Raw genomic sequence first — 24503 nt, forward strand, 5'->3', positions numbered from 1 at the left:
TGCAAATGCTGGGTTATAAGGTAGTTCTATTTTTAATTTTTTGAGGAACCTCCATACTGTTTTCCATAGTGGCTGCACCAGTTTGCAATCCCCCTAACAGTGCATAAGGGTTCCCTTTTCTCCACATTCTCGTCAACACTTGTTTATGACAGGCTTTCTAACTAGAGTGAGGTGGTATCTCATTATGATTTTTATTTGCATTTCTGATTAGTGACATTGAGCACCTTTTCATATGTATATTAACCATCTGCATGTCCTCTTTGGAGACATATCTATTCAGGTCTTCTGCCCATTTTTTGATTTTTTTTTTTGGTGTTGAGATGTATGAGTTTGTTATAAATTTTGGATATTAACTCCTTATCAGATGTACCATTGGTAAATATCTTCTCCCATTCAGTAGGATGTCTGTTTTGTTGATGATTTCATTTGCTGAGAAAAAACTTTTTAGTTTGATATAGTCCAGTATGTTTATTTTTTCTTTTTGTTTCCCTTGCCTGAGAAGATACACCAGTAAAAATATTACTAAAGGCAATGTCTGAGAGTACTTCCTATATTTTCTTCTAGGAGTTTTATGGTTTCGGGTCTTACATTTAAGTCTTTAATCTACTTTGAGTTTATCGTATATGGCAAAAGAAGGTAGTCCAGTTTCATTTTTTTGGCATGTATCTGTCTAGTTTTCCCAGCACCATTTATTAAATAGACTGTCTTTACCTCCTTATAAATTCTTCCTTCCTTTGTCATAGATTAAATGACCATATAGGCATGTATTTATTTCTGAGCTCTCTATTCTGTTCCATTGATAGATGTGTCTGTTTTTATGCCAATACCATGCTGTTTTGATTACTATAGCCTTGTAGTACAATTTGATAGCAGGTAGCATGGTACTTCCAGTTTTGTTCTTTCACAGGATTGCCGTGGCTATTTAGGGTCTTTCATAGTTCGATATAAATTTTAGGATTATTTGTCCTAGTTCTCTGAAAAATGCCATTTGTATTTTGATAGGGATTGCACTGAACCTATAGACTGCTTTGGGTAGGACAGACATTTTAACTATAGTATTCTTCCTATCCATATACCTGAGTATGGTATATGCTTCCATTTATTTGTATCTTCTTCTTCTTTTTTTACGATTTTATTGGGGAAGAGGAACAGGACTTTATTGGGGAACAGTGTGTACTTCCAGGCCTTTTTTTTCCCCCCAAGTCAAGTTGTTGTCCTTTCAATCTTAGTTGTGGAGGGTGCCGTTCAGCTTCAAGTTGTTGTCCTTTCAGTCTTAGTTGTGGAGGGCGCAGCTCAGCTCCAGGTCCAGCTGCCGTTTTCCAGTTGCAGGGGGCACAGCCCACCATCCCTTGAGGGACTCAAGTTATTGAACTGGCAACCTTGTGGTTGAGAGCCCACTGGCCCATGTGTAAATCGAACCAGCAGCCTTCAGAGTCAGGAGCATGGAGCTCTAACCGCCTGAGCCACCAAGCTGGCCCCCTATTTGTATTTTCTTTAACTTCTCTTTTCAGTGTTGTGTAATTAGCCTTTTACTTCCTTGGCTAAATTTATTCCTAAGTATTTTTATTTTCAATGCAATTGTAAATGGGATTGTTTTCTTAATTTCTCTTTCTGATAGTTCATTATCGGTGTATAAAAATGCAACTGATTTCTGAATATTAATTTTGTATCCTGCTACTTTATATAGTATCATGCCATCTACAAATCATGACAATTTTACTTCTTCCTTTCCCATTTGAATGCCTTTTCCTTTTCTTGTCTGATTGCTGTGGCTGGAACTTCCAGTACTATGATGAATAAAAGTGGTGAAAGTGGGCATCCTTTTCTTGTTCCTGATCTTAAGTAGAATGTTTTTAGCTTTTCCCCACTGAGTATATTAGGTGTGGCTTTGTCATATATGACCTTTATTATGTTGTATATGTTGCCTCTATTCCCACTTTTTGAGTCATCATAAATGGATGCTAGATTTTGTCAAATGCATTTTCTGCATCTATTGATATCACCATATGACTTTTCATTTTGTTTATGTGGTGTATCACATTAGTTGACTTGTGGATATTGAACCAACCTTGCATACCAGGAATGAATCCCACTTGATAGTGGTGTATGATCTTTTAAATGTATTGCTGAATTCATTTTGCTAATATTTTGTTGAGGATTTTTACATCAGTGTTCATTAGGGATATCGGCCTACATACATATGTATTTTTGGTAATGTCTTCGTCTAAGTTTTGGAATCAGAGTAATGGTGACCTCATAAAATAAGCTTGGCAGCCTTGCTCTTCTTGGATTGCTTTGGAATAATTTGAGAATAGGTATAAGTTCTTTTTTGAATGTTTGGTGGTAAAATTCAGCTGTGAAGCCATTTGGTCCAGGACTTTGTTTGGAGCTTGCAGATTACTGATTCAATTTCACTGGTAATAATCAGTCTGTTAAGATTTTCTCTTTCTTCTTCATTCAGCCGTGAAAGATTATATGCTTCTAGGAATTTATCAATTTCTTCCAGATTGTCCAATATGTTGGTGTATAGTTACTTGTAGTATTTTCTTAAAATTTTTTGTATTTCTGTGGTGCCAGTAGTCACTTCTCCTCTTTCACTTATGATTTTGAGTCTTGTCTCTTTTTTTTTTCTTGAGGAGTCTGGTTAAAGGTTTGTCAATTTTTACTTTCAAAAAAAAAATAAAAACAGCTCTTGGTTTCATCGATCTTTTATATTGTTGTTTTTTCAGTTTTTAGTTCATTTATTTTTACTCTGATCTTTATTACTTACTTCCCTATACTCACTTTCGGCTTTGTTTGCTGTTCATTTCCAGTTCCCTAAGGTGTGAAGTTAAGCTGTTTGAGTTTTTTTTTTTTCTGTTTCTCTAGGTGGGCCTGCATTACTATAAATTTCCCTCTTAGGATTGCTTTTGCTGTGTCCCATAGATTAGGGTTGTCATGTTTTCATTTTCGTTTATCTCAAGGTATCTTTTGATTTCTTCGTTGATCATATTGTTGACCCACTCATTATTTAGTAGTACGTTTAGTCTCCATGTATTTTTCAGTTTTTTTCTTGTAATTAATTTCTAGTTTCATACCACTCTGTTCAGAAAAGTTGCCTAATGTGATTTCAATCTTCTTCAATTTATTGAGACTTGTTTTGTGGCCTGACATGTGGTCTATGTTTGAAAACGTTTGAAGTGCACTTGAAAAGAATGTACCATATTTTGCCATTTATAATGTGCACTTTTTTGCCCAAATTTGTGAGGGAAAAATAAGGATGCACATTATACATGGGTAGTACTAGTTCTCTATCTAATTGTTTTTAATTCTTTTATTTATGCTTGAGTCAAAAGTGTAACTCTAGAAATCAATAAGGATATCTGTATGCAAAATAATACCCTGGAATACAGTATCAGTTTTGTTGAACTTATGACAAATTTGCAACGATGAAGAGTTCTTGGCCTTCTATGACACAGAAATATTGTAAATATGTTACCAGTACATAAAATTTCTTGTGCCTTGTATCTGTTCTTGTGTTTTATAATTAATTAATTTTTACATAAAATTGTTGTACCATGTTAAAAAAATAAATGCTAAAATTCCTTCATAATACAAAAAAGTACCTAAATGTAAACAAATAAAAATTTGACTTAAAAAGTTAAAATTAAAGTTTTCCCCTGAAACTTTGGGCCAAAATGTGGGTGTGCGTTATATACGAAGCACATTATATATGGCAAAATATAGTAAATCCTCCTCCTTCCTATCTTAGTCCATGTAATAAAAGGTTTTTATTTTTGTATTCTGTAAAAAAAAAATAAAAAATAAAAATCAGCTGATAGTCTTATGGAAGCTCCCTTGTAAGTAACCAGTTGTCTTTCTCTTGATGCTTTTAGTATTCTCTGTCTTTAATCTTTGCCATTTTAATTAGGATGTGTCGTGGTGTGGGCCTGTTTGGGTTCATCTTGTTTGAGACTCTTTGTGCTTCCTGGGCTTGTATGTCTATTTCCTTCACCAGGTTAGGGAAGTTTTCAGTCATTATTTCTTCAAATAGGTTTTTTTTTTTTTTTTTTTAAAGATTTTATTGGGGAAGGGGAACAGGATTTTATTGGGGAACACTGTGTATTTTTCCAGGATTTTTTCCAAGTTGTTGTCCTTTCAGTCTTAGTTGTGGAGGGCGCAGCTCAGCTCCAGGTCCAGTTGCCGTTGCTAGTTGCAGGGGGAGCAGTCCACCATCCCTTGCGGGAGTCGAACCAGCAACCTTGTGGTTGAGAGGATAAGCTCCAACCAAATGAGCCATGCAGCTCAGCTCAAGGTGCCGTGCTCAATCATTAGTTGCACGGGGCGCAGCCCACCATCCCTTGCGGGAAATCGAACCTGGCAACCTTGTGGTTGAGAGCCCACTGGCCCATGTGGAAATCGAACCGGCAGCCTTTGGAGTTAGGAGCATGGAGCTCCAACCACCTGAGCCACCGGGCCGGCCCCACAAACAGGTTCTTGATCCCTTGCTTCTATTCTTCTCCTGGCACTCCTATGATGAGTATGTTGTTAGGCTTGATGTTGTCCCTCAGGTCCCTTACACTATCTTTGGTTTTTAAAATTCTTTTTTATTGTTGTTCTGATTGCATGTTTTCAGTTACCTTGTCTTCTAAATCGCTGATTTATCTTTTAAATCGCTGATTTGATCCTGTTTCATCTAATCTGCTGTTCATTCCTTCTAGTATATTCTTCATTTCAGTTATCGTATTTTTTATTTCTGACTGGTTCTTTTTTATGGTTTCTATGTTCTTCTTTATGCTTGCTATCTCTTCGTTGAAATTCTCACTAAGTTCCTTAAGCATTCTTATAACCAGTGTTTTAAACTCTGTCTCTGGTAGGTTGGTTGCCTGCATTTCATTTATTTTTATTTCTGGAGGTTTCTCTTGTTCTTTTATTTGGGACATGTTTCTTTGTTTCCCCATTCTGGCTCCCTCTCTGTTTGCTTCTATGTATTGTATTAGGTAGATCTCCTATGTCTCTCACTCTTTCCTGGAGTGGTCTTAGGTAGTGTGTCCTGTGTAGTCCAATGGTCCTCCCTGATCTCCTGTGCGTGTGTTCCAGGAGTGCCCCTGGGGTGTGTTCTGTGTGTTCTCCTGCAATAATCGAGCCTTGATTGCTTTTGGCATGTCAGTGGGTGGGACTGACTCCCAGGCTGACTGTGAGGACTGGCTATGCCCACAGTATATGAGCTGCTGTGTGGGGGCTGACCCCTTAGAGGAGGATTTGCCCCCACGGGCTCCTGTGTCTGTTGAGACCTCCTTTTGAGTATGTTGCTTGTGGGGCTAACCAGGTACTGCTCTGGTATGGTCTGAAGCTGGCCTGTGGGTGTGTTGTTTCTGGTGTCTCTTGGGAGGGGCTCTCATGCAGGCCAATTTCAGCCTTAGCTGTTACTGGGCTTCAGCTACCTGACAGGAACCACAAAGCGATACGTGGTTGGCTACTGCCTGTGATGAACCTGGAGGCATATGGGGGTGGCCTCACCGAGAACCGAGGCTGGCTGCCACCAGTGTTGGGACTGAGATAACTTAGCAAAAGGCCCAAGGCCCCCTCAGCCTATTGCCACCCACCAGCTGCCAGTAAGACTCAGCTGTTGAACGAGCCTCCTTAGGTACGTGGGCTGGGCAGGTTGGCAGTGTTGAGAGTTCCCTCGGTGACGGAGCACTAGCTGGACGGGGCAGAGTCCCACGGAGTCACGAGATGTGGCCAGTGGTTTTTACAAAGTTAATGCACATTCAGTTCTTGCACCAGTACCTGGCCTGTGATTTCACACAGTGCCCTGCGAGCACCACTGCCAGCCACCGCTCACCTCGTGGCAGTGCCTGGCCTGTGATCACTTCACGAAACACCCTTAGAACACCGGAGCCAGTCACCACTTGCCTCGAACTTGCAGATCCACTAGAGCTGCCCAAGAGTGGCTGCAGCGCAGGTTTTGGGTCACTGTCCACCACCAAAAGCTCCACGGGCTGTCGCTGGCCTTCCGCTGCTATAAAAGGCTTCTGTGGCTTGTGGGGCAAGGCTGGCCACCCAGACACAAAGAGTGCTCCTCTAGGTGGGCAAGGTGGGGTGGGTTCCAGGGAGCTAAGGGGTGTGGTCAGTGGTTTCTACAAAGTCAGTGCAATCCTGTACCAATGCCAGGCCCGCGACCACCCCACAAAAATGCCGCAAGAACACTGTGGCCAGCCACTGTCACCCTTAGGCCCTCAAGTCCCCGAGAGCTGCCCAAGAGAAGCTGCAGTGCAGTTCTTGGGTCACCACCTCCCAACAGACATTTCCTAGGCTGACGCAGGCCATCTGTCACTGCAAAAAAGGCTTCCACACACAGCCTCTGGGGGAGGGACCAGCCGCCCAGTGTCAAGAGTGTCCCGAGCAATGCAGTACCACCTGTGCAAGGGGCAGGGACCCAGAGCGTCACCAAGGCTGTGCCCATACGCAGATTCCATCAGACCAATGCAGTCCCAGACTTGGTTCTTTGGGGGAGGGCTCAACACAGAAATGACGGAGCCCTCCTTCAGGCTACACGTGTCAGGCTCTACACAGACAATAATGGCTAGTGTCCCTCCAGCCCTCACTTCGAAGCCATAAAACTGAGTCTTTCCCCACATGTCTCTGGGCCTCTTGAGTTGCTGCCCCTCAACCAGAGACCAGGTGAGTGCTTGCAAGCAAGTCTGTGTGCAGGCTCTAAGAGGGTATCTGGGTTTCCAAGTGCCTTCCATGTCACTGGGACAGACAGACAGAGTCCTCACTGATTCTCACAGCCAGAGGGTATGGGAATTCCTCTTCCCGGCATATGACCCCTGGGCTGTGGAGCCCAGTGTGGGGCCAGGACCCCTCCCTCTTCAGGGGGGACTTCCGCCACCAAAGTCTCCCTCCCAGTGTCCAATCACTTTCTTTGGGTTTGGGGTCAGCCAGTTTTGCATCTGCACCCCTCCTACCAGTCTCGATGTGGCCCCTTCTTTATATCATTAGTGATAGGAGTTCTGTTCAGCTAGTCTTCAGATAATTCTTGAGGTTGATTGTTCTATAATTTCTTTGTGACTTTAGTGTGATCCTGGGATGCAGTAGGCATAGTGTTTACCTAATCCGCCATCTTGGACCATTTCTAGGTTTCCTGAGTCTCCCTGAATCCTGCCTACCTTCACATAGTGGCCTGTGACCACCTCGCACAGCACCCTGAGAATACCACTGCCAGCCACTGCTTGACTTGTGGCAGTGCCTGGCCTGTGACAGAGACTGTGTCAGAGCCACAAAGGACTGTTAACAGCTACTGAGAACTTAATTTTTAAAGGCCACATAATATTCCAATATATAGATAAATGTTCTGTAATTTATGCAATAACTGACCTATTGAAAATTAAATTGCTCATAATTACTAACATCACAGCAAATGTAATAACTTTCTACATAAATTTCAGTCTACGTTTCTGATTCTTTCCTTAAGATAGTTTCTTACAAGTGAATTAATTAGGTCAAAGGTTATTAACATTTTGCAGTACCTCTAGAAATACTAAAAAACTGCTTTTTGGAAAGATGGTTTCAACCAGCAGGATACAAAGAGTGCTTGCTTATGTAGCTGAATCTTGCACATCAGAATTTATTTTTAATTTTTAAATTGTTTGCTAATTGAATGTAAGAATTATTTTAAATTGTAATAACTAGTAGAACTAAATATGTTAATTATATTTATAGGCTAGCCCTAGTTCCCATTTTGTTAAGTGCCTGTGCATGCCCTTTTCTCAATCTTTTCTAAAAATATAAAATCCTAAAGTTGAAAAAGACTAGTTCAGCCTTCCCAACCAAAGCAGAAATCTCTCAGGTAGTAGTCCTATCTAAAGGTAACCTAGAATCTGCTTGAATGCTTAAGGAGATATGAAGTTCATTACTTCAAAATGCAAATATTTTAAAATGTTGAAAGAGCTCTAACCAAAAAAACCTTTTAAACAGAACTGAATAAAACCTGCAAATACGTACTGACAATTTTCTTAAGAAAAAAAGAATTTTGAAGAAGAATTTAACTCTAGCAAACTGGTTAAGCATAATTTTCCTTGTTTTAAACCCAAAATTAAAAAAATTTTCATTTTAATAGAGACAGATTTTATATAACTTTTTTAGGTTACCAATTATGGCTTAATTTAGAAGAGTTTAGATATTTGCATATTTCTGCCCAACTCCCCAAAATAATGGGATTATATTTAATGCCTTAATAATCTGCATTTCCAAGGATCTCAAAAAAATATTTGCTAAATTTAATCTCTTGGCATTTCCTGTAAATTGCTAAAATCCTAAAATAAAGGTTTAATTTAAATGTCTATGCTTACCTGAACACTGAAACATAAACCAAGTACACTATTAAATCACTGTATAAAATGTATTGTGTCAACTTCAGAAAACCAACTCTCAACCTATTCTTTTAAAAAACAAAGTACCTATTTTAACTGCATTCATCTGAACACAGAAAAGGTTAGTGATATATAACCAACAGCTGTTCTTTATTAACTGCTACGTGCAAGGCACTATCCTAAGAGCTTTTACAGATGGTACCTAACTTACGATGGTGTGAAAGTGATAAGCATTCAGTAGAAACCGTACTTCAAATTTTGAATTTTCAGTTTCCTGGGCTAGCAATATGCAGCAATAGCAGCCAGCCACAGCTCCCAGTCAGCTATGCAATCACAAGGGTAAACAACCAATATATTTATAACCATCCTGTACCCATACAACCACTGGTTTCACTCTCAGTACAGTATTCAATAAATCACATGAGATATTCGACACTTTATTATAAAATAGGCTTTGTGTAAGATGATTTTTCCCAACTGTAGGCTAATGTTCTGAGCACATTTAAGGTAGGTAAGCTATGATGTTCAGTAGATTAGTTGTATTAAATGAATTTTCGCTTACGATATTTTCAACTTATGATGGGTTTGTTGGAACCCAACCCCACTGTAAATCAAGGAAAATCTGAAATATATTATTTCACTCAGTCAGTATTTTCAACATAAAACAGTGTCCATTATTTCCATTTTATGACTGAGAAAAATGAGGTGGAGAAAATGGCAGTATTTTAAGTAACAATTTGCAGACATCATCAATAAAAAAACCAGAAACGTAAAAAAATATTTATCACCAAAAAAAAATCTTACTAATTAAAAGTTGCCAAAAATTCTAATTTCTCAGTTCCCTCTAAAGTTTATTTTTCACTTCTGCTCTTTTTCTAAATAGTCATTCACAATTGATTTTCCTGAAGACTTCTGACTATGCAATGCCTTAAAACAGGGTCAATCTGCAAACAGACGTGTTTATTAATTGGCAGTTGGGAGCTCAAAACCAAACTTCTCACAGAAAAAAATGTTATAAACGGGGTGGGGGTAGAGTTCTAAGTCAGCTCCTATAGCATATTTTTACCTATTATATAACTGAAAACCTTAGAATCTAAACTTTACACAATGTAAAACACTATATATTCTGTACCTCAACACCAGGCCTTTTAAAACTATAGATCTCTAGTGCTGGGAAAACTGGGATATCCAAAAGCCAAAAAAAAAAAAAGTCGGACCCTTACCTTACACCGTAGGCAAAAATGAACTCAAAACGGATGAAAGACCTTAAGAGCTAAAACTATAAAACTCAGAAGAAAACAGGGGGAAATCTCTTGACATTGGATTTGGCAATGATTCTTGGATATGACGCCAAAAGCACAGGCAACAAAAGAAAATAAAAAGATATACTGGACTATAGCAAAATTAAAAACTTTTGTACACCAAGACACTATCAACAGAGTGAAAAGGCAACCTATGACATGAGAAAAAATATGTATAAATAATATAGCTCATAAGAGGTTAATATCCTGAATGTATTTTTTAAAATTCCTACAACTCAACAACAAAAACAACATGTCAAAAAATGGGCAAAAGTCTTGAACAGACATTTCTTTAAAGAAAATATACAAATGGTAAATGAGCACATGAAAAAATGCTAAACATCACTAATCATTAAGGAAATGTAAATCAAAATCACGAGATTCCTCTTCACACCCACTTGGAGGTCTATTATTTAAAAAAAACAAAAAAACAGAAGCATGTCAGGGAGGATGTGTAGAAATTGGAACCCTTGTGCATAGCTGATGGGAATGCAAAATGGTGCAGCCACTGTGGAAAATATTATGGCAGTTTCTCACAAAATTAAACATAGAACTATCACATGATCTATCAATTCTAGTTCTACGTATATATTCCAAAGAACTGAAAGAGGGACTCGAACAGATATTTGTATAACCATATTCACAGCAGCATTATTCACAGCTGCCAAAAGGTAGAATCAGAAGTGTCTATCGACAGATGAATGGATAAACAAAATGTGGTATATACATAAGATGGTATATTATTCAGCCGGGTGGCTCAGGTGGTTGGAGCGCCGTGCTCCTAACGCCCAAAGTCGCCAGTTAAGAGTCCCACATGGGCCAATGAGCTGCGCCCTCTACAGCTAAGACTGTGAACAACAGCTCTCCCTGGAGCTGGGCTGCTGTGAGCTGGCGGAAGTTGGCATGGGCTGCTGTGTGCTGCCATGAGCAGCCGTCAGCTGCTATGAGCTGCCGTGTGAGGCCTACCGATGGGGGGGGTGAGGGGGAGCACCAGGCTCATAATACCAGCAGGGCCAGGGAGCTGCATCCTACACAACTAGACTGAGAAACAACAGCTTGAACTGGAGTGGGCGTGGGGAGGGGGCGAGGCGGAAGAAGGTGGGGGAAGAAAGGAAATTCTGCAAAATGCTACAATGTTAATGAACCTTGAGGACATTATGCTGGCTAAGTAAAATAAGTCAGTCATGAAAGGACAACTATTGTATGATTTCCCTTATATAAGGTAACTAGAGTAGTCCAATTCAGAGACAAAGTAGAATAGTCGTTGTCAGAGCCTAGGAGAAGGAGGCAAAAAAGCAGGTTATTGTTTAATAGATACGGAGTTTCAGTTTGGGAAGATGAAAAAGTTCTGGCAGTGTAGAGAGTGGTAATGGCTGCACAAGATGAATATACTTAACACCACTGAACCAAACATTTAAAAATGACTGAAATTAATTTCACTATCTGTATTTGACCACAACAACAAAAAATGTAGATCTCCATCCTTTTTTCCAAGCTACTAAAGAGAGTGCAAGATAAAGTTTTCTAATAGGGTGAGTAACAGGGTCTCTGGAATGAGAAAACAAAATCCCTTATTCCCCAACCCTTTTAAAATAAACCACAATGAAAAGGGAAAGGATAGAATGGGGAATGAAGTATATGAAAGGGGACCAAGTAAAAATTGCCCTCCTATTCTGCCTTTTAAATATTTAGTTCTTATAAGAAATGACAAAATAAACTGCAAAAAAAAAAGGATTATAAAGTAATAAAAGTCAGTTATATAAAGTACAGAAATATTTCATATAAATGCTGGATTAAAAAGCTCCGTATATACCTGGCTTTTCTGGGCCATTTCATAACAGGAAATGGACTGGAAGGATAAGCAGGGTTGGGAGAAAGAGACGTTCTAGGAAAAGACAACAAAAACTGTAGGAGACACTGAACACAACATAGTTAGAGGAAAACCAGTGTTTAGGGAAGAGAAAAAAAGCAAACTAGGACCAGTTGGGGAATTATTCTTTTTTTCTTTTTTTACTATCAATTTAGCCATTGTGAATGCTTTCCTTTAGTCTAAATCAAAGAAAGCAAGGGAATTTATCCCAAGGAACCTGAGGTCAAAGAAGTCACGGAATTACAAACTATGGCTCCAGAAAAGAGAGCTTCTCTGACTAACTGGAGTTTTGCCTAAAGATCACTTTATTGAATTCTGCCCACACAACAGAAAGCTAGAAAAAAATGCCTAACAACAACTTGGATAAACTACAAAACTAAACTTCTCTTCAATCCATCAGACAGCTGAGAACTTAAGGCAACCAAATAAAGATCCAAGACAAGCCCTTCCTATGGGAGAAAGGATATAAGCACTGGCTCACCTGTGGCAGAGCAAGTGAAGAGACAGTGGTGCCATAAAAGCAGATAAAAGAATTCATTTAAAATTGTTAATAAACACCTAAAGGTAAAGTGGGCTAGCAGAAGCATGTGGTTCCGGGAACTACAGACACGACAGGACTCCAAATCTATTTGTAGGACCTTCACCCCAGACCTCCCCCAGCACTCACAATATGGGAACATGAGACTGGAGAGTCCTCCTCTATGGTGCTAGGCTGCAAGGGGGAGCAGGCTCTATTATGGGGAGGGGGGGATTCAAAGCCCCAATCAGATCATTCTCCCCTTAAGGAACAAAAACTTTAAGGCTGGGGGAGGGGCAGCAAGTACAGACACCCCCAGGGCACAAGTGAAGACATCATTAAGAATGGGGGTACAGCAGAAGGCCCTAACCACTAGGGAAAGGGCAGGAAATAATCTTGGGCCCAGGATCTTATACCAATGCCCTTAGAGATCTCCTACCACTGAGGCAGGCTCAGGAAACTCTTCCAAACGAAACCAGAAAAAGACACAAGGCCTGCTTTGGCACAGAGGGCCAAGATCACCGCGATGCCTCACTCCCGATGCCCACACACAGGGCCACCCCAAGACTGGGGCTGGACAGGACAACAGAGACGCTGCTGACTCTACCACCAGCTGTCAAGCTCTGATGACACAACCACCATCTACCACTGGGAGAGGGTCAGGAGCATCTAGATTCCACAGAGGCACAGGCACACAGAGAAAGACAAAAACTGAGTCAACAGGAAAACCAAGGAATACTTCCCCATACTTCAAACTTTTAGCCTAAGCACAAAGTCACACTAGAGAAATCTGAAGCCACTTAAGGTATTCTTTGCAACAACAAAATCTTTACTCCAAAAAAGCTTTACTCCAGCCCCTACACTAAAAGTCCAAATATACAATTTTCCAGGTATAAATACTATGTACTCAGTCTTTACTGCCCTATTCATGACATCCAAGATTCAATAAAACACGGCAAGATTCACAAAAAAAGAAAATACAACCCCTGTTAAGAGACAAATCATTCAACAGAACCAAAAATCAATGAGATTTAAAAACAAAAAATGAAACCAAAAGGTGACTTTTTTAAAAAGCTCCGTAAATTGAAAAACCTCTATCTAGCAAAATAGATTTACAAAAAGGAACAAGACACAAATTACCATGTCAGGAATGGAAACATGAACATCACTACACCTCCTACAAACATTAAAAGAAAAATAATGGAACAAACAACTTGACACCCATATATTCGATACTTTAGATAAAATGATCAAATTCCTCAAAAAATATAAAACACCAAAGCTCAAGAATAGATAACCTGATCATCACTATATCATTTTTCAAAATGAAACTATAGAAGAAGCCTCCAACATAGTAAACACCAGGCCCAAATGGCTTCACTGGAGAATCCTACCAAACATCTTTAAAAATAACAAAACACAAATCGACAAACTCTTCTAGAAAACAGAAACGAAGGGAGCACTTCCCAACTCATTTTATAAGGTCAGCAGTATCCTGATACCAAAACCAAAGACAATAAATATTAATTGGCCCAAGGAGAGATCAGAAATTGCCTACAGAACATCTGCAAAAACCTAATTCTATCACCCAAACTTAATATATAAAGGGAAGCGTTTTAAACATGTATATACAGCCTCGTCTTGGTAATCCTACTATTTATGTTAGAATTTCACACATCCTCTAGGTTCTTAAGAGCTCCATTACTAGTTAAGTTCTTTTCTCAGTAATAATAGACCAAAACAAGTAAAGAATAAGATATTAGTACACTAGGGAAATAAACCTACTAATGAATGAAAATGATACAATTTAAGTAGATTACATCACAAAACAAACATAGCATTTTAAAGCCTAAGAACTTATAACAATGGGGAGAAAGAGTATATAACGAAAAACATTTCCACTTTTTCAACATTTGAACCAGATCTCATTTCAGGAATAGAAAAAGCTGATTGCTCAGCAATTTAAAACTAGGCAATGAAGTTTGCTTTCTATTTACGTGCAGCCCAGTTAAAAGGATTGGTAGAAGGGGGGAATAAGAGCCTCTTCCAAATGTTCATTTCAAATTACAACAAATCTGCTAGCTCCTCTCCCACCTCTACATTTCAGACTCACATCCAACAGCCTTTGCAACATTTTCACCTGGCACCTCAAATTCAACTTACCCAAACTGAATTTCACTTTTCCCATCCTACTATCCCCAAACCTGCTTTTCTTACTGTATTTTTCCCACTACTATGTTCTTGATTTCAAATACCATCATCTACCTAATCAATCAAGCCAGCAACCATCCCAAACATCCTAGTCATTCTTCCTCTCCCTTCCGCCCTACAGTCAATCACCAAATCCTGATAATTTTACCTGTGAAATATTTCTGTCTTGTCCCCTTTAAATCTCATCCTCTGTACTCCACAAATCTGCCTGTGCCTTCCTATCAACTCCCTTCAAAATAAAGACTGAACTATGGCATTATACATAAAATCCCACAAGAGCTACCTCTCAGTCTTTTTTCACTGCTATTTGCTGTCTCGTTCTTTGCACTCCAGTAAAAAGTTTCCTGCCCAAACTGTGCAGTATCATGCTTCTGCTTTTCTCTTTACCTCAAACATTCTTTCAACTAATTCTTATCCTCATCATTTAAAGCTCAGCCCAGGTATCACGCTCCCCAATAGTTAAGTAACCACTTCCATTTCCACATCCTCAAGCCTGTGTAGACCTGTGATTATCTCTATCTTAGCTCTTAACAAGTCACACTGAAATAATCTGTCTTTAATGGCACTCGACTGTAAGAGTCTTGAAGGCAAAGATGGTATCTGTAATTCCAGTGACCTGGCACACAAGATAATTCAATCTTTGTTGAACTGAACATCCTTTTTCTCATTTCCCTCAGAGACCAGAGGATGAGAAAGAGAGAGAGAGAGAGAGAGAGAGAGAGAGAGAGAGAGAAAGGAAGGCTCACTGAAACATAAAACAATCCTCACAGTAGTAATCAATTCTTGCTCACAAAAAAGAGCCTATAAATAAAACCAAGAATGTTCCTTCCTCATAAGATTTCCTGATCCCAAACAATATTTGAAGCAAACAATTAGGGTTGCAAATTGTCTTGTGTTAACAAGATTATAATAATGATACAAGGAAAACTCAGTTGATAATTTGCTACTGTGGTGTTGAGTGTATAAATTCCTATTAAAACAAAAGAGCACATTGTATATGAAGGATTCTTAAAATTACCTAGGACTAACCGAATATACATTTTCACAAAATGTTTGCTGAATGAAGGGAATAAGAGGGAAACAAAAAAGTGGGTAATAAATATAAAAAAAATTGTAAGATCAGAAACTTTAAAGGCAACAGTCTGGGTTTTGCCATAAAATTTAGGCATATGTAAATTATAACTTGTCTATATAAAGAATATATGCATGTAAGCTTCTGGAGTAGGCTCCTGAGGGAGTTACTAGAGGAATAACCTCTGACTAGGAGGCACCAGTTGTAAACCTATCATTAGTTAGCTGTGACATTGATTAAGTCATGCAATCATTCTAGCACTTCATTTCCTCAACAGCAAAAGAAATTATTGGACAACAGACCTGTGCATTTCACTACATGTAAATTTTATATTAAAAAAAGTTGTCAAAGTGGGAGATGAGTCATTAATTAATCTGAGCTGTTTGCATCCTTTTATCATATATAACTCATCCCAAAGCACCCTAATTAAGACAAACATTTACTATATGTAGTTAAAAAAGTCTTCAGAATGGTTCATCATTAATAAAATAAAGATATTATTGGAATAGGTGACCCCTTTGGTTTCTTCTAGCTAAATTTCTATGGGTTTGTTCATTTAGACTATATTACAAATGGTATCACTACTGAATTTATATTAAAAAGTTATATTTGTGAAAGAAAAGGCCGAAAATCATTGCCTTCATTGACACCAAGTGACATTTTCAAAAGTGTCAGCATCCGTTTCACTACCTATATTTCTAGCCTGACTAATCTGAAATCAACAGCTTCAGGTATGGCAACTGTCCACTTTTACTCTCCACTATTCTCTTAAGCCTTCATTAAACGACTTCAGAGAAAGAAGAGATTTTTCTATCCCTCCTACTTATCAGCTAATAAAATTCAAAAGTCAACTAGGGCAGGAGTAAGTAGAGGAGTATTACATAAAGCATCAACTTCAAGACAGGAAGATGCTTTTCATCGAATCCTTTCCAACAAAGTGTGTGGTCAAGATAAGTGGTCCTTTTGCATCATTATTACTTTTGATGTATGATTCTCTTTTTATTAGTTAATATTATAGGATTCTTCAGGAACTACTAAATAAACTTATGAACAAAAAAATTTGCCAAAATATAGGGTACATACAAAAAATGAGAGAGAAGCTGAGTCAGGTTGATAAAATCATAGGTTATTTTTTCCTCTTAAAGTTTTCTTCAATGAACAACACCCCCCCCCCCAAATATTTTTTCTATAACCATGATCAATTAATTTTCACTAGAGAAAAATATGTGGGCTGTTAGGTTAGTAATGCCTAAAACACTCATGAAAATATGAATTGATATTTTAAAGATGGCATTACTCAGTCTGCTGATCACTGAGAACATTTAAGGCACAATCATTCAGATATACGTGCTAAAATAGGATTAGTACACCAACTTAAGATCTTGTATGTCCTTAATAGAAACTCCATTAGGGCAGAGCCGGTATCTGTTATGGACAGAATGAGACAGTATGTCCTGCTGAAAACATACCTGTATTTCTTTAACCTAAGCTTTAAAAGAACAGTAATTTGGAGATGTATTAACAACCTCCAGTAAATATAATTTAAACATCTTGCAAAAAAGAGCATTCTATTACATGGTATGAAAGAAATTCATACCAATAAAACTTTATAACAATGTGTTATTTTAGCAAAAATACAGGTTATGAATTTATAAGAACTGAGTACCATAATATTCATGAGAAACATTTTTTTCCCTTCAAAAAGCACATAGAAAACTCGTCACTCCAGTCTACCATTTTTTTCTTATTACTAACCTTTCTATAATATATATATTCCAACATACACACTTTTTAAATTTACTGGGATCACCTGTATACATACAGGTCACAATGTACTTATTGGATAGACTAAAGAAGAAAAATTAAAGACTGAAACAAATATAATTTCAGCATAATTTTCCTAAAAGTTCTTTTTATTTAGTAATTCTCACCAAAACTGGACATGGGAGAGATATACCTACTTATTTATACTTTTTTTTTGACAAAAACTTCTATTTAAAGAAAATTAATTTTATATGAAACTTACTCTCAGCCCAGCAGAAATCTGAAATCCTCAGAACACATTAATTTGATAAGAATCATGAAATACTGACAAAGAAAAATAGATATTAACGAAAAATTATAGAATTATGAAGCAAAACATCAAGGCCATTACCCCAAATAAATTTGCACTGAATATATGCAATAATTCCCCACTACTCTTATCACTAACTACCAAGGAAAAACTAATCATCATGACAGATTAAACTGAAGATAAGGTTTATGGAGAGTGAGTTTTTAAGCTACTAGTCAAAGATGAGGTATAATCATAATTCTCTAACAAAAGTGCCATTGTGTTTGCTACTACTGAAAAAAAATAAAATAAAAGGGTATATTCCCAATGAAGGAAAAAAATGCATGATTGAAATATGACTGTATTTTTCAAATAATTATTATCAGTACACCAAAATTACAGGATTGTATAATTATCTTATGGAACAAAATACATTAAAGCAGGTACTTGTAAGGTCAATGAGAGATTAATCATTTTCAATTCAATAGGATAATCATACATATTTGGGAAATACCAGGAAGAAAGCAAATATTACTAAAATAAAGAATCATAGTTTTTTCTCAACTAAAAAGATACTTGTGTAATCTGGTATTTTTATTTAACAAAGAATATACTTTTAATAAAATGTGCTTTTAAATTCCTAAAGATTACTTTCACTGGTCAACATGAGAAACTGAAAATATCAGGTTATGCTGCTAACAAGGTCTCAATCTTCCCCCTTTTTTTTAGCAATGTCTCTGCTGTTTTAGTTCCCAATTTCTCAATATAAAAGTATTTAGTCCAAAGAAAGAAAACATTCTCCCTAACTGTATAAACTACTATTATTAAATATTAATCCCAATTATTTATAAAGTATTCAAATGCCTTTCAATGGAACAGTTTTGTTTTTCTTTAATCAAAGTAATAAACACATTTCCTGTCCTAAAAGTATTATAGATATTATGAAAACCTGATTGCTAGAACCTCAAATCAAAGCACTGATGATTCATGTTTAATCTAGACATACTTCCTTTTCTACAATCTCCTTAAATTAATATAGGAGAGCCTATGAATACCATAAAACATGGGGTCAGTAATACAGTCAACCGGCCTACTGTGACCTTATATTAAAGTTAAAAGACTTTTTATGTAAATATTTTACAACACTGTTTTTTCAATGGCATTTCAGTATTTCTCTTCACTCTTCTAAAAATACCAAACTAACTGGGGGACCTACAGATGAAGGATAGAAAAGGGCTGGCTAAATCTATAAATCTACTTGTCCGTAAGGTCCTACGATTATTCCTGGGACCACACTTAGTCTCACCCATCATTACTGTCAGTTTCGCAAGATTCCCAAAGGACCCCAAGAGGGCCGAGCTTCAAACTATGACTCTACCCCCACTGTATCTTTCTCCCCTAGGCAATGTTCCTACATGCCACACACCTATTATAAAAGCTTACTTCTGTATGCCACTGCCTCTGAACCCTCGCCTGGTTTGTACAGGCATAGCAAATTTATTTGATAAATTAATCTGCGCCAATACTGTCAATAAAACACAGTATTTTAAAGTTTCTCTTTCAGAGAATTTGTGATTTTAAACAGAATATTTTAGAAAGAATTCCATAACACACAGGAGAGACACAAATAAAGTTTGACACTGGCAATTCTCAAATTATACCTCACAGTCAACCACCTAGTTTAACTATTTGTAATGTAGATCCAATTACAATTTAATACAGTTTAAATTAAAAATTAATGTAGTCATACAACCAGTTGTGAATATATGTCTGGCTTAGATATATATCTCATGGCAAATATCAATTAAGTGGAAACTAAAACTGCAGTTGTATAGTTTCATTATAAATCCTGCATCTGTTAAATCTTCTCATCTTCGAAGTAGAGCAAATGACTGCCTATAGCTAATCCAGTTAAATGGTAAGTTTTTAATCTACCCAGAAGAATTACTTAGAGCACACCATATATGAGGTCTTCTCAGCATATTTGATATTTATCACTTAAAGTGTCTTTTCTACCTTACACTTTCACAACTTGGTAAATTACAAATATAATTAGATAGTGTTTATTTTGAATTCTGATATACACTTTATTCTATATCACATTAGTCCAAAGCACAGTCTCCTATGACTGAGATAAGTTAATACCATTTTATTCAATCTGCAATTAATTCCACAGTTACGAGTCTGGAGTCCTGTACTCTTCTGAATAACAGGTCCAAGTTTTTTTAAACCAGAACTGAATAGATTCTGCTATATAATAATCTTGTGAAGCAACCTCTTGACCAGAAATTTCAAATGTGAGAATAGTTAGATAAATTTGGGAAAGGTAGAACTTTCCTAATTCTTAATTTCTTAACAGTGGAAAAAATAACATTACTAGCTCTACGTAGATTGGAGTATTATAAAATATACCAATCCTATTTGGTTTTCTAATCGTATTAGGAATTTCTATATAGCTACAAATTCACAAAGGTTAAGATCTATACCACTTAGAGCATAAGAAGAGCGCAGGTACTACATGAATGTAGAATTAAAACAATTTGGGTAAATTCTTGAAGACAAAGTCCACACACAATGTTCACTCAGCTACCTGTAAACCAAATTGTATTAAAAATATTAACGCTTATGAACTACCCAAAAAGGTTACTGAAGTACAGACAAAGCCTATACTAGACCAATAATTTATTTTACAACCTTTTAAAGTCACATATTTGGCCCTACTTTTTAAGCAAATTGGCTCAGCCAGTATTCAACATGCCCTCACCTCCACTTCCCATTCCCGATTTTTTGGTCCTAGAAAATAAGTATGAAGTGCAACTCAATCCTAAATGACTGCTTCACATAAGAGCTACATTTTGCCTTGACTTTCTTTATGACCTTGGAGGGAAATACATCAAATGATGACTATAATGATGTTTGTATGTTCCTGTTTATTAATGAAATTTAATCCTAAGGTGCTAACAACAGCAAAGTCTTTTAAACTGGACCTAGAGATCTAGAAGCCTTTGAGTTATAAAGATCAAATGATATGAAATATGAACATTTTAAAAACTTAATTTGACTAGCTAAAAAAAACTAACTACAAAGGCCCCAAAATTCAACAAGATCAGAAAACAAATTCTGAAAAACACCAACAGCCTCTTTATTACTTCTCTATATTCATAGACAATTGATCTGTAATGTAAAAAAAAAGGAATAAAACTAGCTTTAACTAGCTATTTCCTTGCTTTAACAGATGGACAACAAACAAAAATTTAAACCTGTCAAAGAATGGAAAGACAACATATTTAAAAACCTACAATCTGAAAATAATGAAGATAAATCAATCATTTAAGTCCCTAATTTGTACACTTATATGTTGGGCAGTAATCTTGGTATTGCTTTATTAGCATTAGAAAGCTAGATCCCTGCCTTGGAGGAACATCTAACTGTAAGTACATCTCATTTTAGGACCTTAGGGCAGTTTACGAGCAGCATCTCTTTAGGCTTCCCTAAGGTACGCTAAAGTGCTTAACATCATCACACATCCAGCCACCACTAGGCTGAGAAGTAAATAAACACAATTTACTTACACAATTATTTACCACGGAATTCGAGTCAAGAATGCAAAAGTAAACATCCATACTGGCAACGTAATACCCAAAGAAAGCGCAGAACACTACAGACGGTAAGATTCATCCTTAATTGACCACTACGGAAACCAGAGGCCTTCCACATGGGTTGTTCATTACTATCACTATTGCTTTGAAAAACAATGTCAACTCAACATCTTAACAGTACAGAAAATAAACAGAACTTAGTGAACTCTCTTCTTCCAGATCCCCAAAAGGTGTTTATAAAAACTGAGAGCAACGCCCCCCTAAAAGCACCTTACTAGAAAGAATGAAATATTGAAAACATCAGGTGGGCCAAGGTTAGAAAAGCTGATCTAACCCAATTACCCAGACAGACCACAGGGTTTGGGACTAGGAACGTGAGATTGGGGTGGGGGTGGGTAGCGAAGTGAAATCTAACCCCAGAAATCACAACACAGGCCGCGCAGCCTGAGAGCTGAAGCTGGCGGGAAGTGAGCTGCCTTTCTGTTCCCAGAGGAAAGTCCAGAGAAGAGCGTCTCCACACCGCGGCCGTACGAGGCGCCAAGAGTGCATGCCTACCAAGGCGCGGGAGCCGCTGGAGTACCCGGTTGAGAAGGGGAGGAGATCCCGGCACACGGCCCTGGAAGAGGAGGAAGACTAGGGTTGGGAGCAGCGGCAGTGTCTGGACGAGGGGGATTACCTAACTATGACGACAGAGAAGTGTCTTCAGGCTCCGGCGATGGTCCCGACTGCGCAATGTGTGGTGTCTTTCCCGCTTAGCCCGCAGCAGCAACAGAACCAGCTCCTTCAGCCAGTCGCCATTTCCCGCCTACCGACCTGCTGCACCGCACGGACAGGGACCCGGATGGAAAGCGGCCTCTGCGCGCAGGCGCTTTAACTTCCTCCTCCCCCTCCCGCCACAATTCCGCGAGGTGGGAGGGAAGGAATGCGGGGCGGCCACAGCGGCAAAAAAAAAAAAGAAAAGAAAAAAAAGAAAGAAAGAAAAAACAAGTTTTACTTCCGTGAAGAGCGTTGGAGTTCCTGCCGCCGGAAGAAACTCGCGAGCCCGATATTCCTGACAAAAATTCAATGCAGGGCCTTAGGACCAGATGGAATAACAATAACAAAACCTATCTGGATACGCCAAGGGCCTGGGGGATATTTGTACTTTAGGGGCCTCCGTAGCTGGCTGTGTAGTGGTCGCAGGGGGAGTAGGGAGTAAAGCGTTAAGAGTGGAGAGGCGGGGACCCGAAGGACGGTTTTTCCTCCTGCTACTAACGGAATTGCTTAGGCAGAGCTGGGAGGGGGAGCGCGCCCTCGCCCCGGAGGCGGGGCTTAGGAATGCGTCGCGCACTCCGGCGGCTAGGGTTTTAGTAACGCGGGCGCGCCAGGTGGGTGGAGCCGAGTAGGAGGGGGTGGGACTAACGGCTTGGCGCGCTGGCAGAGGTGGTGTGTGGAGAGCGCAGCCGGAGGTGAGGGTAAGACGAATCCTTCTTCTTCGTCTTTCCTGGGATCCCGGTGGCCCATAAGACCTTCTTTCCAACTCACTGCCTAGAAGACATAGCAATTGCTCCTAGATCTGTCTTACAAGCCCACGCCCTTCATCTCCACGCCATGTCAGCGGTGGTTCTGCTGAGAAATCAGATACAGACAGATGGGTTTCCACCTGCAGGCCTGGATCAAAGGATGATCAACCTCCCTGGGTGAAAATGTATCAATCCGGAGCGTCCAGTCTTAGTGAAATATCAGAAAACCAAGCCTAGTGGTTGGAAGAGCATTATTTGTTTACTAAAACTCCGTTCACTCTCATAATTCAATCAAGAAATGTTTATTGAAAAACCACAATGTGTTAGGACCATACTAGTATATGCGAGAGACACAACACTGAGCAACAGTGACTGGACCCTGCCTTCCTAGAGTTCACAGTCTATTGAAGGTGACAAGTAAACAATTTAAATACAGTGATAGACTACAAGAAAGTTATTGACATATCAGGAGTGTCTGTAAGGGAGTCTGGAAGGCTCTCATGAGATGACGTCTAAATGAGACAGAAAGGAAGAGCGGATGCTACAGAGGAAGTGTGTGTAAACTATAAAGCAAACAACAAATGGGAAGGTCCAAACACAAGATTGTGTTGAGCAGTTGAGCAAATAGTTCTGTGCGCTACTAGGGAATAGAGATGAGGGGAGGATAGTGGAGAGAGATGAGGTTGAGAGGTACGCTGAGAACGCTTGTGTATCTGTTTGTTTCTTTTTCAAAGTGTGAAGCAGGTAGGTTGTCTTCTGAAAGGCATATACTAGAGATCCTGTCAGATGTCTGAGTTATTTGCATCCTAAATCTTCCTAGTACAAGAATGTTCTGCGACGTTTATTGAGAGTCCATCGAATGCAGCATGCAGAACTGGAAATAGTCCACAAAATAATAGATTCCTGAAAAACCAACTGGAAATCAACAAATGGTTATTGATTATCTAGTGTGTATCATGGAAAACAATAGAATATAAACTAAACAATTACCCCAATTGATGACTACAATAATTTTTAAATCAAATAAAAAAATTCCTAAAAAAAAGTTCCAAGTAGTAATTTAATACCTTCAACTCTCCTAAAACTTAAGTAAAATATGCCATTGACAAAGCACTTTTGTATGCATTTACATGCATTTTGATTCTCTCAACAACCCTGTGAGAAAGGTAGAATAGGTGGTAATAGTCTCCTCACTCTTCAGTTGAAGACACTTAAGTTTTTTTTTAAAAGGAGAGGGGAGAAGATACTTATATAAAGACAGTCACAATCAGCTAGTAAGAAATACAATCAAGTATTCCTGCTCATTAGATCACATCCCACTGTTCTATGGCTAGAAGATACTAAGCTGAGAAAAGTAGATACTAACTTGAGAAATGTTGCTGGTAGTAAGCCTAAATGCTTTTGCAATTTATTTAACATTTTAACACCATTTTTTCACAGAGGATAACTGTGTTTTGTTCTCTTTTTCACCTCAGTCATTTACATCCAATGGTCTCTTTCTCCTAGTCTCTTCTGCAACATCTAAGTGGATTGTTGTGAAGATCAAATGAGATTATTTATGGAAAACATTTAGCAGTGTTTTTCTTGATCCTTAAGTGGTAGTTAATGCCATTAAGCTTCAGTAACAACCCTGTCCAAGATTTTAGAATAAGATAAAGGTTTAAAAATACAAACTTAAAAAAAGTCTTAAGTATATTTAGATGTAAAGCAGTAGCCACTGGGGGAAAAATGTAATGCAAAAAACTAGTGACATGCATGGCTTATAAATTATTCAAAACTATTGCTATGTGAAAACATTAATGAAATAGGATGTTCACTAAGTAATGCCATAGAAGTAACTTGGATCTTCAATAGTCTTTCAGTAGGTCTCTATTCCAGAGTATATGGAGCATATGCACCTCACAATCCATTCTTACATTAATTCTATCTCTATGAGTTACATTTTTGTTACTCTTATTACAACTAGGAAGTAATAGTCATAATATTGAAATACCAAAAGCTGTCATTTTGCTCCAGTATTGCAA

At 38.2% G+C, this 24503-nt stretch overlaps 1 protein-coding gene across 3 annotated transcripts in view; it reads right to left on the reverse strand.

Annotated features, from left to right (window-relative positions):
• The window catches only part of CTDSPL2 (CTD small phosphatase like 2), an 88109-nt gene extending 66289 nt beyond the window's left edge, over positions 1-21820 (reverse strand). For 2 of the 3 annotated variants that reach the window (XM_019725319.2, XM_019725320.2), the window contains exon 1: positions 21654-21820. The gene's annotated coding sequence lies outside the window, so the exon portion shown is untranslated. Of the gene's footprint in view, positions 1-21532 lie in introns of all 3 variants that reach the window. The other variant, XM_074327825.1, reaches the window with a different exon arrangement.
• Between the last annotated feature and the right edge of the window lie 2683 nt (positions 21821-24503).

The sequence above is a fragment of the Rhinolophus sinicus genome, linkage group LG03 (genome assembly GCF_036562045.2).
Source record: "Rhinolophus sinicus isolate RSC01 linkage group LG03, ASM3656204v1, whole genome shotgun sequence".
In the NCBI taxonomy this organism is placed as follows: domain Eukaryota; kingdom Metazoa; phylum Chordata; class Mammalia; order Chiroptera; family Rhinolophidae; genus Rhinolophus; species Rhinolophus sinicus.